This window comes from Malaya genurostris, chromosome 1 (assembly GCF_030247185.1).
Source record: "Malaya genurostris strain Urasoe2022 chromosome 1, Malgen_1.1, whole genome shotgun sequence".
NCBI classification, from domain to species: domain Eukaryota; kingdom Metazoa; phylum Arthropoda; class Insecta; order Diptera; family Culicidae; genus Malaya; species Malaya genurostris.
In genome coordinates this window covers 55,796,186-55,812,270 of record NC_080570.1, presented here as the reverse complement: position 1 = coordinate 55,812,270, position 16,085 = coordinate 55,796,186, and the positions used below count along the sequence as shown (strand labels likewise).

General features: G+C 37.3%; 1 protein-coding gene and 1 non-coding gene across 8 annotated transcripts in view; both read right to left on the bottom strand.

The window, feature by feature from the left end:
* Positions 1 to 16,085, bottom strand: part of LOC131440051 (mpv17-like protein) — a 438,206-nt gene that overhangs the window by 296,009 nt on the left and 126,112 nt on the right. The gene's annotated exons all lie outside the window — the stretch shown is intronic.
* On the bottom strand, positions 14,468 to 14,539 carry Trnaa-cgc (transfer RNA alanine (anticodon CGC)). The gene has a single exon. It is a non-coding gene; the product is annotated as a tRNA-Ala (tRNA).

Here is a 16,085-nt window from a genome sequence, read left to right as displayed (position 1 = left end):
ATTAGGATAATCCATTAACAAATCATCGAGGAACAAGCGCTGTAAATTAGATCCGAAAAATCTATCGCCGATAATTCTAAATTGGCCTGATAGTTACCAGAGAATCAAAATAAAATACTCAATTCAAACCAATGGTATCCAATTGAAATATTCAAATAACGTCATCTCATAAGTTTAAGTTAAATGTTTCCGAATCGATTGGTTGTTGAATTATATAAATCCATCAACAAAAGACTAAGTTATAAGCGTTCAAAATTATGACAGAAAAATGTTACGCGATTAGTTTTGCATGTCTTAAATTGACACCCAGCCTCGGGAAGCGAAGTGTAAGGCATTTTTAATGGCAAAATCGACCAAAAATGTGCTAAATACAAGGGATATTTCAAAAGAATCGGTAACCACGCTGATTCGCTTCTTCAATAGCTAGATGATATATGAGATACTCAAGCGAACACGGTGTTGCGCAGACAACAGGGAATTTCACCAACACATAATGGAAAAGCGACAATCCAGCGAGCGAACGCATACACAATCCAGTAATCAGCTAACTGGACAAGCTACTTGTTTCATTCACAGTCAAACATCAACTAGGCAAAGAAATATTGTGCAGCCTATATTTATAGATTTCTCTTCATACTACGCATAACGTTGCAGTGTTTTTTATGCATGACGCCAAGCCTCCTATGCCGAACAAGAAGTTGACGTCATTTTGCACAACGGGGATTGGTGGATGAAAACATAGGTCGATTCTAACCATTTTTCAATAGTATGCTATTGAAATACTGAAACGACGTCGTCATACATGTTTAAGTTAAAAGTTTCCGAATCGATTGGTTGTTAAATTATAACAATCCATCAACAAATGACCGAGTTATTAACGTTCAAAATTATGACACAAAAAGGTTACGCGACTATTTTTGAAACTTTTAATTGACACCTGGCCCCATATAGTGAAGAGTAAGGCATTTTTAATGCCAAAAAGAAAGTGATTGACGAGAGCACGTTATTTGATGACGTGTGCAATGGAACAATTTCATTTGAATCCAAAGGATGTTTGATGTTTTTTCGGCTTAAATTTCACATAAGCACTACCAATGCCCGAATAGTAAAACTAGCATCACCAGTTGGGGCCATTGGTTCATGTGGGACCAACCGTCTTCGGTTGGCCCAGACACGATCCAAATTATATCAACCCGCTCAAGATGTTTTTGGGCATATTTTTCTCTAAACATCGGTTTCTGCAGAGTACGTCGATATTTCAAATTACTTGCGTTTATGTGGCTATGAACAGATCCGTACAATATACTTTAACTTACAACTCTTGCTGCTTTTACGGACATCCTCGATTGAACGGGGATTAAAAATCATCACATTGACATTTTTCACCTGTTTGAAACGACTAATCGACTTTCTCTCAAACTGAAAAATTGCTGAGATTCATTTTATCATTCAACTTTATTGATCGCGAACTATCATAACCACACTCTTCTGATACCTACTTTCACACAGTTCGTTTGATTATTCTGATTTTGTTAGTTTTCGAAATAATTTCCATCCAAAGATAATTTTTCAGCGATACGAAGATCACCTGGACAGCTGTAGGTACAGAAATAAGGGGAACAAGTGTGGAAGGTACAGGAACTGGCAGAAAAAGTGAAAAAATACAGAAAGTACAGGAACAAGTACAGACATGAGAGAACAAATACTGAAAAAACTGAAACAAGTGCAGAGAGGACAGGAACATGTAGAGAAAGCACAGAAATACAGAGTACTGAAACAGGTACAGAAACTGATACATACAATTCAGAAACAAGAGCAGAAAGAACAGGAACAGTTTCAGAAAGTACAATAATAAGTACAGAAAGTACAGGAGCAAGTGCAGAAAAAAGTTCAAAGTTAAAAGGTTAATGGTAAATGTTATCGAGGGAACGATTCCAATGATACTCGCTGACATGTCATTCAAATTTAAACGTCATTTAGCTTTCATATTACCGCAAATAAAGCACAAGAGTAATTGTAAGGAGTTTGTGTCATGAAGTTTGAGTTTTTACATGGAAAATTGTATGTTGCCTGCTCGCGCGTTGCCAAAAAATGTTTTTTATCGCAGAGCAGCTATTCTCAACCTGTGGTGATCCGCGATATAACAGTTCGGCTGAAAAGTTCGTATCGTTTAATAGAAACACACATTTTTTTGCCAAATTCGTTTTTATTATTCAACATAATTGCCATCAGAGGCGATACAGCGATTATAGCGATCTTTCAACTTTTCGATACCATTTTTGTAGTACGATTTGTCCTTTGCCTCAAAATAGGCCTCAGTTTCAGCGATTACCTCTTCATTGCTTCTAAATTTTTTACCAGCGAGTTCTTTTGAGGTCTGAGAACAGGAAAAAGTCACTGGGGGCCAAATCTGGAGAATACGGTGGATGAGGGAGCAATTCGAAGCCCAATTCGTTCAATTTCAGCATGGTTTTTCGTTGTTGTATTTGATCGATTGTGAGCTCACGCGGCACCCATTTTGCCCAAAGCTTTCTCATATCCAAATATTCGTGAATAATATGTCCAACACGTTCCTTTGATATCTTCAGGGTGTCAACTATCTCGATCAACTTCACTTTACGGTCATTGAAAATCGTTTTGTGGATTTTTTTCACGTTTTCATCGGTAACAGCCTCTTTTGGACGTCCACTGCGTTCATCGTCTTCGGTGCTCATATGACCAGTACGAAATTTTGCAAACCACTTACGAAATGTTGCTTCGCCCGGTGCAGAGTCTGGATAACACTCATCAAGCCATTTTTTGGTATCGGCGGCACTTTTTTTCATCAAAAAGTAGTGTTTCATCAACACACGAAATTCCTTTTTTTCCATTTTTTCCACAATAATAAAAGTAGCTTCACTTAAAATGCAATATCTCACAAACTAATAATCAGACAGCTGTCAAATTTATACACGTATCTTTTGAAGGTTGGTACTAACTGAAAATGGTATGGATTTAATTCTAGTGGCGCCCTCTCTTTTAGAAACGATACGAACTTTTCAGCCGATCTGTTAAAAAGGCTCCGGTTTATTGACAATAACCATGAAAATTGATTAAAAGAAGTATTGATTTATTTACATCTAATCTAATATTATTGCGCTACGAAGTGTGCAGGGGTCCGCTAGTTCATATATATATGAGCTCGCATTGAACGATTATAATTTTAACGTGTGGTTAAATGGTGGATATTCTATTTCTTTTCCTAGATTTTTGAAACATTTCTCGGAAGCAGTCAAGTAAAGCTCAAGAATCGTCCGTAATACTCGTTTTGGAACTTTATTTTCAGTTTTATTACGAACACATAAACAAGACTTTAAAAATCAAGCAACACAAGGTCATGTTGCCAGTTTAACTTTTTTCAACACCTTAGCTGCTGTCCACACGAAACAGTAATAAAAGGTTAAGCTAAATTGATTTTTCGGTAGTCAAAATAATAGAGATCCGTTTGTATAGGACCTAGGAGTATTATTATTTATGTTTGATGTAACTGCTATCAAATATTTGATGAGACATAGTGTTCTCTTTCAACTAATAATAATTAAATAAAATTAAAAAATGTTGCTTGGGATAACTTCACAGAAAAATAAAATGCCAAACGCTCACTACGGCTCTGCACAGGAGCGTCCTTCGGTTAAGACTTCTCTTTAGTTTTGTTAAATGTTCTAGAGGGCTTTAAGAAATGGTCTGAGTTACCCTCAAATAGAGCAAATGTTTTTCCGCCTATGCTAATCAGTGTAACAACAAGCACACGTGGAAATCAATTAAATGTTTTTTTTCACAGTCCGTACTCATGAAGCAAAGCCATCTTATAACAGGTCATTATTCTAATAACATACAATGAAGAGTATCGTTCTCGCCACGGATGATTGTTCTCGCCTTCCAATAATTGATCGCAAAATGCTCACCAACTCGTCAGTCAGTCAGTCAGTCAATTTACGAAACACGATTTGGACCAATCGGAGTGAACACGAACCGTCATGTAAATTGTTCCAGTCTTATTTCCGAAGCGGATTTGAAACATTCCGAATTCGCTTTGCATGTTTAGCAACTTCATTTGCAGAGGCGACCAACGACGACGTCGATTTCAATCGAATGGCAAATGAATAGGGCGTTGCTAGTAAACTGGCAGCACACACCACCCAAGCGGGGCAAAGAGTCGACTAAATTTAAAATACGATATGCAAAAAAAAGAATACGTAAAGCAGTTTCGGCTAAAGCGAAGGAAAAAAAACTGTTATGATAGGAGCCAGCACCCATTATTAGCATAAATTACCCGATTTGACATGCAAATTCACTCGTTCCGAATACATAAGTCCTGAAGTGCGGTTTGTTATTCATATGACATTAAAATTCGATAGATAAACCTAAAACGGAGCAAAACCAGACTGCGCGAATGCGGCCACAAGGACGGGTACGAGAAAACGGCCAGCCGCCCCGGGGGATGTTGGGTTGCCGAGCCGGGTCGGGTCGGACCGGGCCTGACTGGCTGACTGACTGACTGAATGAATGAATGAATGAATGATTCAATTGTCGAAACAAACGAACTGGGCGAAACAATCATGAATGTGTACCCACCGACCCGGACAGACGATTATAGAGTGCTAGTGCCTGACAAAGAAACAAAACTCCGATGGCGCTTGATAAATATTCAAGTATCATTCGAATTGAATCGAACAATAAACGGATCGTTAAATTTCGAGGTTCCCCGTTCAACGTTCCGGAGGGACGACCGTGGAGTGAACAAGGTTGGCAAAAATGGTTACAGGCCAAACAGTAAAAAGAACTAGAATTATTTAATGGTAGTTATTCGCCGTTTTAACAACCTTTTGCTGCACCAATGTCAAACCGAGGCTGATGCCGGGCCTGGAGAGGAGTGCATCGAACGAATTAAGCTTAATTTCAGGAATCAAAAGAATCGTAAATATAAAAAAAAGTTGCATTTATATGGCAGCCATCATCAGCTTTAATAAGAAATAAATACAATTTGCAATGAAGCACAGCCAGCACTGGGATGATCAGTAATCAACCTCCCCCCCCTAAAAGTTCGTCAATTTGGCTGTCCGGCGGTAGCCAGGGCAGAATGCAGTGGTAGTGGGCAAGCCTTTCAATGACCTGTCCATTTCCTCCAACGGCTTTCGACCGACCGACGGATGGCTTTTCGCATTCAGCTGCCTGCGGGGGCATATCTAATCTGGGCGGATTTTTCGTAGTGTTTGGAAATAACCTGAGCTTATTTATGCCTGGCCTTTTGTTTTTCCCATTGTGGTCGGACTCCGAGTGTGGAAAGAACCAAAATTAATCACCGGATCCGAAGCATTTCCAACCGGTTGGTGTGAGGTGTTATCTGACCATGAGAAGAGACACACACACATACACAGGGCCTTCTTCACTGCCATCAGCCACGAATTCTGCCCCTATCTCTGTCTCTACACGGGGTCTACTGTTTGTATGTTTGTCAAGTCGGATTATTGAATATTTCATTTCACGGATTAGGTTACCTCGGCTCTAGATATGGCATGGATTGACACGCAGAAACAATTTAAAAACGGACGGACGGGTTTTTCGGTTGAAGCAGGGCGGTCGAGAGCCGGGGTTCGGGAACTGACAATGGATGCAGATGACGATTAGTAATTGCTGATTAGCTCTGACGGATGGGTTTTGTCCGGCTTACGAAACGATAGGATTTAAAGGCTGTATGATGAGTGGTTTTTTTTCACTGATCCATTTACGTTTACTGCTTCCTGCAATAATCCGAAAGATTGCGATAAGGCGTGAGGCGGCGAAGGGTAAGCCTCACCGTCCTCGAGTAGATTACAGCACTGGCACTCACTCGTGTGTATTACGGAAGCGCATTGGCCAGATAGAAGCCAAACTTTGTCATAACGGCAATTAATAACCATTCCGAACGAAGTGCCGACAGCAGAAAACTGTCCCAAAAGGACATTCCGGTCAGTTGCAAGTGACCGAACAAACAATATCATTACTGTCATTAGTGCGTCTTTTTTCTACAATTCAAAAGCACATGCGGTTTTCTCATCGCGATAGTGCTCTCGACAGCATCGGTCACAAGCACTATCATCATCAAAGCAGCTCAAACAGCCTCGACAGAACATATTATGACCGTAATTACGCCAATCAAAATTACTGGCATCGGACCAAGTGGAATGCCCTGTATATGTACGGTTTGAAGAAGAAGACGAAAAAAAAAACAAATGCGGACAACCACTCGAATAGTGGCTGCGCTCCTTCCCGCCATCACCGACCGGCATCTGAAACAGGCACTTGAAATAAAACCGCAACTTGGTTGTTTCGTCTTTCGATTGTGACAACAAAAAATACAATAATTATCTCTCTCGAACGCTGTGGCAGTGTTTTTTTTGTTCTTCGTATTTTTTTCTGTTACTGGAGAGCTTTGACCCCTTAATTACGACAATAGCATCTGGTAGTTTAATTACCAAACCGTTTGATGAATTGCAGCGAATAAGGACAAGCCAGCCCGGGCCAATGGCACTCGTAGTTCGAATGTCTTGGAACGTCGAATTGAAGCTTCTGTGGGGCAATGCTATTTTATTTCTGAAAGGAAGTACGTTATATTGTCAATGGCATCGGAACATCGGCTCGTTATGGTTCACAAAGTCAGCTGCAATTCATTATTTTAGACGTATACAAGATACAATATAAACAACTAGTATTCAAAATAATATGATGCTGATTCGTGAAAAAAAGTGTCATTTCTTAGTGTCGTATTCTGTTCTAAAACCATCACTCATAACTGCACTTCATCAAATCGATGACCAAGACACGATCGAATAGTTTTGATATTTATCACCGGACCAGTGTTCAACGAAAACAGACTGGAAAACCTGGTTTAATCCACCTAGTGGTGTAATGATGCCTTTCTCATATTACTCATAATATCATAATTATTACTGTGGAATTCGCAAAATCATTCTATTCACTATTCACTATTCATTGAATAGAAACAGGAAAGTTTGGTCGGACTTAATCTAACAAACTCTACAAATCCTGTTTGCCCTGTAGTTCCGGAACCGGAAGTACTGTCCACAACAAATTAAGGAATTCCGTATGAAGCTGTAAGACTTTTCTTTTGAACCTATTAGTTTGTGAAAATCGATTTTGCCATCTACTAATATTATTATTATTATTATTATTATAATTATTATTATTATTATCATCATTATTATTATTATTATTATTATTATTATTATTATTATTATTATTATTATTATTATTATTATTATTATTATTATTATTATTATTATTATTATTATTATTATTATTATTGACATCACTACACCACCAGCACGGTTTTACTGCACTACCGGCTGTGAAAATTGTATATTTTTTTAAATAAATTTCAATTCATTGACATTCTTCTATTCTTTCGGTCACTCTTATCAGAAAATAGCAAAAAATTTTATCAATCACAGCACCATTTTTTACCAATATCACAGACTAGTAGCAGACATCTGTAATTGTTTCGTTGTCTTTATAGTGTACGAAATAGAACAAAGCACGCATCGTTCGTTTTGTGTCTTATTCTTCCATCGTACCACCACTTACCAGTCATTCTATATGGCGATTTTAAAACTTTGACATTCATCGCCTTGTAACTGCGGAACCGAAGGTCAGATCCGGATGAAATTTTACAGTAGCTTTAAAGATAATATGACCATTAATTCAAATTAAGATTTGTCGGTTCAATCATCACAGAGAAATCGAAGTGAATTCCATTTTTGAGTTTTTATTCAGAACTTTAGGTGCTTCCGGAACAGGAAAAGAGGGGACCAGTAGTGCCGAATAAAGTTTTCATGCCCACAAACTAATAATCTCTGCAAACTGGAAGTATTTATCAAACAGTTTTATGGGATTTGCACCTGTTTTTGACCATCATTTGTGAAAAACACTAATGAAATTGTTAATTTTTCACTAATTACGCTATAGTTCCGGAACCGGAAGTCGGATTCAGATAAATTGTTCTAACAATTTTTAGAAAACTATAAGACCTTTCATTCAAATCTTAGTTTGTGAAAATCGGTTCAGCCGTTTCAAAGAGAACCTTTTCTCTAATTTTCACATATTACCGGAACCAGAAGTCGGATCCAAATGAAATTCAATAGCATGGGACCATAGGACCTTTTATTTGAATCTTAGTTTGTGAAAATCGGCTAAGCCATCTTTGGAAAAAGTGAGTGCATATTTTTTCCATTTTTTTGTGCATGTCATCCTACATCTCCTGAACCGGCATTCAGATTGGGATGAAATTCAATAGCAGGCTATGGGACCATGAGACCTTTCATTTGAATTTTAGTTTGTGAAAATCGGTTCAGCCATCTCCGAGAGAAGTGAGTGCATATTTTTGTTCCATACATACACACATACACACACGGACACATACACACAGATATTTGCTTAGTTCGTCGAGCTGAGTCGAATGGTATATGACATTCGGCCCTCCGGGCCTCGGTTAAAAAGTCGGTTTTGACAGTGATTGCATAGCCTTTCTATATGAGAAAGGCATAAAGAATGTTTTGATATCTTTCGTTCGGCAAAAATAAAAAAACTGTACTCAAAGATGACACTGAGCCGAAACGGAAAATGGAACCATTTCCCGGCCGTGAAAAGTCTGAGCGTGAACGGAGTTTTACACGATCGGGTTGCTTTCTGAGTTCTGTTACACCACAACCAGAGTATTTCGAATTCTTCATAACGTATGTTCGCTCAGTTTTATGAAACTTATTTGTCAAGTTTATGATTTTTGTTTTCAATAATATTGCCATAAACTTTTATGTAAACATTTTTTTTTGCGAAGAATGGAATGCAACGATCATCGCAGTAACGCTATTCGAACCAATTCTAAGAGTAAAGTAAATGAACGAATGACAAACGAATGTATAAAACGAACATGCACGATGTATACTAGCAACAAAGAATGTATTAGTAGATTCAGGTTCTGTAGATTATTGATTATTCATTTTCACCCTTCTCTCTTTCGTGCAGTGAATAGTTCAACGTTGTTCGAGACGGGCGAAAGTAATAGAAGAATATCCGCGCCGAAGATGGATGAATGAATTAGTTACACGAAGAATATGTGCAACATTGTCGCGTAGTATTATAAACACGATGCTTTTGTTATCTGGAACCATCGGACGATCAGTTTGAACACAGGTTCCTTGACTTCCACTCCTAGTTTTATCTTTGCATAAAACTGGTAAATTGAACACCTCTTGTGGTGAGTACGACTTACTTTACTATGGGATTATTTCCAAAATTTACGTTCTGGAAGAATGATTTGGTCGTGAATATCTCTTGTTGTATCTAACGTATCAACATAATGTTTGCTACATGCCATCGGAAATATGACCATTGAAATATGATAAAATTTGCTATTGTATGACACAACCACAAATAACTTAAAACTAAAACTTTCTTAAATGCTTGGTATCAATGCGACGACACTTAAAATCGTAGTAAGCATTCAGCTGCTGGGCGTTTGCATTGGACTAAAATTCATCGAAAACCGAACATCGACGGAGAAAAATTCTACAAATCAACACTTTTCTGGGTTATACATGTTTACAAAAGAGCTATAAGAATTATTCAACTGTTGAAATATGCTTATGTTGAAATAAGAAATATGTTGGACTTCGCTCCAAATAATAGTAGGCATCACCACTAACGCAACACTCACATGCAATGCAAAAATAAAAGTACTGATGTAGAACACATCTTTATTCTTGTATGGGTGTCGTTTCGAAATATGACCCGCGAAAAGAAAAGAATTTCCTAGTGAATATGCTCGGTTCATGCACTACGAATCTTCTCAGGTATGTAGAAATGTAATGAAATATATATTGTTCAAGAAATTCATAAGCAAGATTCCCGAAAATTGCGTAATAAATCCACGGTAAAATCTCTTTTAAAATGTCTCTATGTGGAACCAGAACAGGGATAACAAGTATTAAATAAAATCTTTATATTTCGGAAATTAAGACTCATGGAATCTTGTTCCCCGTGTGCATGCTATGTGTTATCATATTCGATATTATTGTATATTTTTTATTTAGCCCCAATTTCACACGTTTTTGTCGTTCGCCGGAATTAATATTGTGCTTTATAGGGAAACAGTTTTGATATTAACGAGCCAATATTTTACGTATTCTCGTTAACCTGGTCATGTCTCTGACATTACCCACCCGGAAATGGGAAGCTAATTTTATAATTTCTAATTTAAAAAGAAAAAGTTCCTCGAAATCAAGCAAACAATTTGAGAAGCGCACACGGAAAGTAATTCGTTGCCGTTGTCATGATTGAAAAATCATGAAATAAACCATTTCATATTTTCACGTAGTCATAACAGTTATTCATTATTTTAAGATCAAAATGATCTAAATTATGAGTGAAAATTCTCATTCCAAGAAAATTTATTATGGTAGGAAAACACATTACTTGCATAGTGTATTTCATGGGTGTTTTTACGTCGATATGTGGCAATGAATGAAACATGGACTCATCACTTCACTCCGGACAACACACCGTGTCACAAATCAATCAAAACAATGGCAAAACTACATAAATTGACCCTTGAGTTGCTCCCGCATCAACCGTATTCGCCTGATTTGGCTCCCAATAACAACTGACTGTTTGAAGACGTGTAAAAAGTGCTCGCCGGTAATGAATTTTGCACGAATGAAGAGGCTATCGCAGAAGCTGAGGCTTATTTAGAGGCAAAAGATAAATCGTTCTACAACAAGGGTGTTGAAATGTTAGATCGGCGATGGAAAGATTGAGTTACTCTTGATGGAGATTACGTTGATCAATAAAGTGTTCTCTTTGTTAGACCCGGGAGATTTCAGCCCATGTGTTAGGTCGAGACGTAAGTTTAGATAGTTAAACATAAACTGCTATCGCACTGATGAGGCAGATGAAACGTTAAAACTAGTAAAAGTGGATATGTGCACCTAGCACAAACTTATTATTTTTAATTTCTGAATTACTACAAGAATGTTGTTTTAGTGCCTGAACTAACAAACGATCAGTTAGGGCGAACGTTAATCGCCTTTTACCTCTAGTATTATAATTGTTTTGCCAATGCAATACATTGCACACCTTTTTAACAGAAGAATTATTTATGTCTTGCACTTCACGGCAAGCTACTGCTAACAATTACCCGTTTAATTGAAGTTTAGATAACATAACTTGAATATTTTTTTCGTGTTTTTATTGGTCGCCAGAAATGGCAGGTTGCAACTTCAAACAAACCCTACAACTTTTGGGACCATAAAAATTATATTTGATTCTATGTTCGAGAAAATCGGTCCAATAGATTCGGAGAAATTGGAGTGATTTCGGTTTAGAACATACGATCCCTTTTTTCGGTGCTTACAGAACTGGGGATTAGGATCTGGTATACCCGAAATCAATGTAGTTGGTAATCAAATCTCCCCAATTGAAGAATCATACGGCTAATTGGAATTATTTCGCTCTATTTTGTAGATTCGTATATAGAAATACGCTCTAGAAATTGAAACTTTCAAATTTATTAGTCTGCAATTTCGAAAAGAAGGCGTATCCGATTGAAACTCGATAGAAGGTGTATCCGGACGAAACTTGTAGAACAAGATTTTAAGACCTTTCATTAGAACCTAAGCTTGTGGAAATTGGTTTATCGGTCTCTGAGAATATCGAGCGATTTTTTTTAAATTTTCTGCTCCGTTACTCCGAAACCGGAAGTTGGATGCGGCTGAAAATCAATAGTAGGCTGTGGGATCCGGATACCTTTCAATTGAATTTAAGTTTGTCCAGCCATCCCTGAAAAAATATATTGCCTTTCTCATACAGAAAGGTTATGCAATCACTTGGAAAACCGAATAGTGAAAATTGGCCCGGAGGGCCAAGTGTCATATACCATTCGACTCAGTTCATCGAGCTGAGCAATGTCTATGTGTGTGTGTGTGTGTATGTGTCAAATAATCTCACTAGGTTTTCTCGGAGATGGCTGAACCGATTTTGACAAACTTGGATTCAAATGAAAGGTCTCGTGGTCCCATACGGAATTCCTGAATTTCATCCGGATCCGACTTCCGGTTCCGGAATTATAGGGTAAAGTGTGTTCAATATTGTACACCGTCACTTAAACCGGTGAAACAAAAAACGTGAAAAAATTTCTAAACTGGTCTCAAAACCACACAAATCGAAAGTCATTATCAGTAGGCAACTAAACAAACCGATTCCGGCTATCCTGGTTCCCGGTATCCGGTTCCGGAAGTACCGGAAATAGTGGTCATATATACCAAAATAGATCTCACTCACTTTTCTCAGCGATGGTTTGACCGATTTTCACAAACTTAGATTCAAATGAAAGGTCTCGTGGTCCCATACGGAATTCCTGAATTTCATCCGGATCCGACTTCCGGTTCCGGAATTATAGGGTAAAATGTGTTCAATATTGTACACCGTCACTTAAAATATTTTCGGATACAACAAACATTTAAATCGTAATTTAGAGTGCGTACTAGAAGAGTTTGTGTGTCATGTTAGTTGGTGGTCGGTTCTTTGGTTTGTGGAAATGTGGATGACTCACGCAATCAAAGCATTGTTTTATTCTGTATGTTATACTAGTTAATGCACAAAAATCTCTTGGTTTGTTTGAAAAATCGAAAAGATAAATTTTGAATGGAATACCACAATATTATATGTACATGAGAAAGGCATCATTACACCACTAGGTGGATTAAAACAGGTTTTTTTTCGTATATTTTTGTTTCTTACACACATAAATACACACATATTTTTTTTTAGTATTCGACGAACTGAATGGTATATGACATTCGGCTCTTCGGGATTCGGTTCAAAAGTCGGTTTCATAGTGTTTAGGCTACACAATATTTATATGAGAAAGGTAAAAAGGAATATAGAAATTTATTCGAAAGAAATAATTATATCCATAACAAACCCAAACAATTTTAATGTCAATCAAAACGTAAGTTGAAATAACTACTAATTTGGCAATGAAATCTTTTGCTTTATCCAAACCAGCGAAAAATCTTGACACTATCCGAAGCTCGTTTAGCTCAAATTGATTCGGTGAGCTAAATGTACAAAGGAATGAATAGGCAAATTGATAGGAACGCACATAGATTGAAATGTTTTGTGATTTTGCATCAATTTTTATGCATAAATTTGGATCATTGAAAATCAATGCATTTCAATTTAATTTTATATCTATCATGATTTTAAATCTTATTTTCAATTAAACTGATGGCTATGTCATAGTACTATTGATTTACATGTTATGTAAAATCCATTATTCTTTCTGTGCACAACTGAAATATCTGCTTTTTTAAGTTGAATATACAGGGTTGCGCAAAAGAATCTGACATATTTATTATAAAAAATGAACAAAATCTCCGAAGTGCTAGACAAAAAACTAATCAGCAATAAAAAGAATCAAGGTTTACAACCGTGTCTTTTGTTTAAAACAATATTTGACAAATGATGACAAATGCAATGCAATTTTTGAGCCGTTTTAAGAAATTATTGGTCACTTATTGCAACGTAACGGTATCAAGTCGGTATCGGAATAAATTTCGAAAATTTCACGGCGAATGTTGAAGGGGTCTCTCCACAACCTGTAATTCGTCTCGGCATAATAACGACAATTTTGCTTGTTTACCGCGCCGTCCAGGTAGAAGTGTGTTTCGTCGCTCATCATTATGTCACTAAGAGAAATCTCACCACTACCTGGGTGATGACGATCTTATGTGGATCTCATATGGATTCGACGAAAAAAACGACGAGCAATTTGAAGAGCAACCGCATGTTTCTTATCCGAACACGCGGGACTCTCCACAAGAGCGGATAGGTTCAACATTTTCGAACACCAAGAGAACTCATTTTTACAAAAAAATGTACTTGCAGCTTCACAGTACTACGCGAAGGCGCCGTCATTTTTAGTATTAGTTACAACTCACGAATAGTCCAATCTTCAAAAACAAATTATCGAATGAAAAAATATAAACCAAAATGTTTCTTGTTAGTTTCAAGCAACAATGTTTAGAGAATCAAAGAATATTATCTTTTGTTACTATTTCAAAAGAAGACATCGTTGCGGCAAACCTTAATTTCGTTATTCTTAAATTAGTTCCCTTCGTGTAAAACGGCAGCTTTGAGCAATCGATAGATATCGTTTTCACTTACAGCTTTCATTCTCACTGCCATCAAATACTTACTTATGGTTATAGTTATGGATGAGATTGCATCAGGTTCGGCTTCAAGTAAAAACGCCATCAAATTGTCGAAATAAATTGTGCTATAGCGTTGATCGTACTGAAAATCGTGTCTTTGAAAATATCGAAATATCTAGTATAGCAAAATAATTCAAGGAACAAAAATAATGCCCTCTCTCTGGAGATGCCGGGGATTGAACCCGGGACTTCTCACATGCGAAGCGAGCGCTCTACCACTGAGCTACATCCCCTAGGTGCAGATCGACTACGTTATCAGACAGACACTACGCATAGCCGCATTGCACGAACAGGCGGTTTACCACGCAGGCAACAAATTATTAACAACAAAATAATGATTCGTAGCTTCTCTCTCTTTCTGTACATCGTGCTTTATCAGCTGTTCCAAATGAATTATTTGTTTCGGCGTTAGTTTGATTACTTAGCAACTGCAGCCATCATCTCACGGACGGACTCTTGTAGACTTAAATTCGTTGCATCATCCAAATTAAAATCTATGTCATTGGGGTAGTATTTCGCGATAAAATCAGTGGCAAAAACAAATGATCATTTTTTGTGAGTCTATCCTATCCAATCTTGAGACGGCTTTTGAGTTGTGTTCTGACGTACGAACACGGGTGATTCAATCGTTTAGCCGAGAATTACCCCCGGCATGTGTTAGATATTTATTATATTTTAATTGATTGTAGATTGGCACTGTCATAGTCTCCGGGTTGTTTCTCCGATTGCTCACGTTACGTTACGTCAATTGACGGGAAAGACCTTGATCTATTCGAGCGCATTTATGGTGGAAAGTGGTACCGAATAATTTAGCTGCCACCGCGTCACTGAGTTATTCTACATTGTTGTAGAAGGCATATCGCATTCGGATAGAAAAACAAACTCATTTCGCATTCCTCTCGTCTGGTCTGGTTGTGTAGTTGTTTAGTAGTTTTTTAATTTGACCAGGCCGTCCGTACGTACGGCGTCAATGTCTGCCACTGCGAACCGAGCCGTCTGTCTGTCACACAACACAAAAATAAACTGCGACAAACAAAGCCATTTGGCGTGGTGCGTGTTTTATGTACATATAATTAACCCTTTCGTGGTCTTCGCTGGCATCAATTAGGATTTTACCGAAAACTGTCGGATGGCACTTATTAGTTGAGTTTTTTTTTCGTTTCACTATGACGTGGTGCGGTTTATGACTTGCGACATCTATCACAATCGCCATGCTTGCATGGAAAGTCTACTGTCGATTACAGTTTTCTCGCGTCTTTTTCGAGTTATCTAATGTCACGTAAATACTTCACGGAATGACCGAAATTAGCCTTGCGTCTAATTCGTACTACTGTTTTTGAATCAGTTGATTTTAACAACAAATTTTCCAAAATAACTGTTAAATTGATTGAAATTCAGAATTTACTTTGCTGAGCAAAATTCTTGTTTTTAGAGATTGTGTTTTGTAGGCGAATATTCTGGACACAAACCAGCAATATTTCAATCTTACAAGAAAACCTCATTGGCAACTAATTTTGTGATTAAAGTCACAAAATTTGACTTTATCTTTTACCGTAACTGCTGAAAGATAGCACGAAGAAAACAAAAAGTAAATTGGTTTTATTAACAAGTTCATTAGCCAAAAACTCATGAGAAATATCAAAGCAAAACAATCTATTAAAAAAGTGAAAAAGACAGCCTTGTTGAAACTGCTTGCAAATTGTTTTGATGTTTTTAGCATGTATTACGATATTTCCAAATTTAAATTTCTAAACCGATAGATAAAAATACCGTAAACTC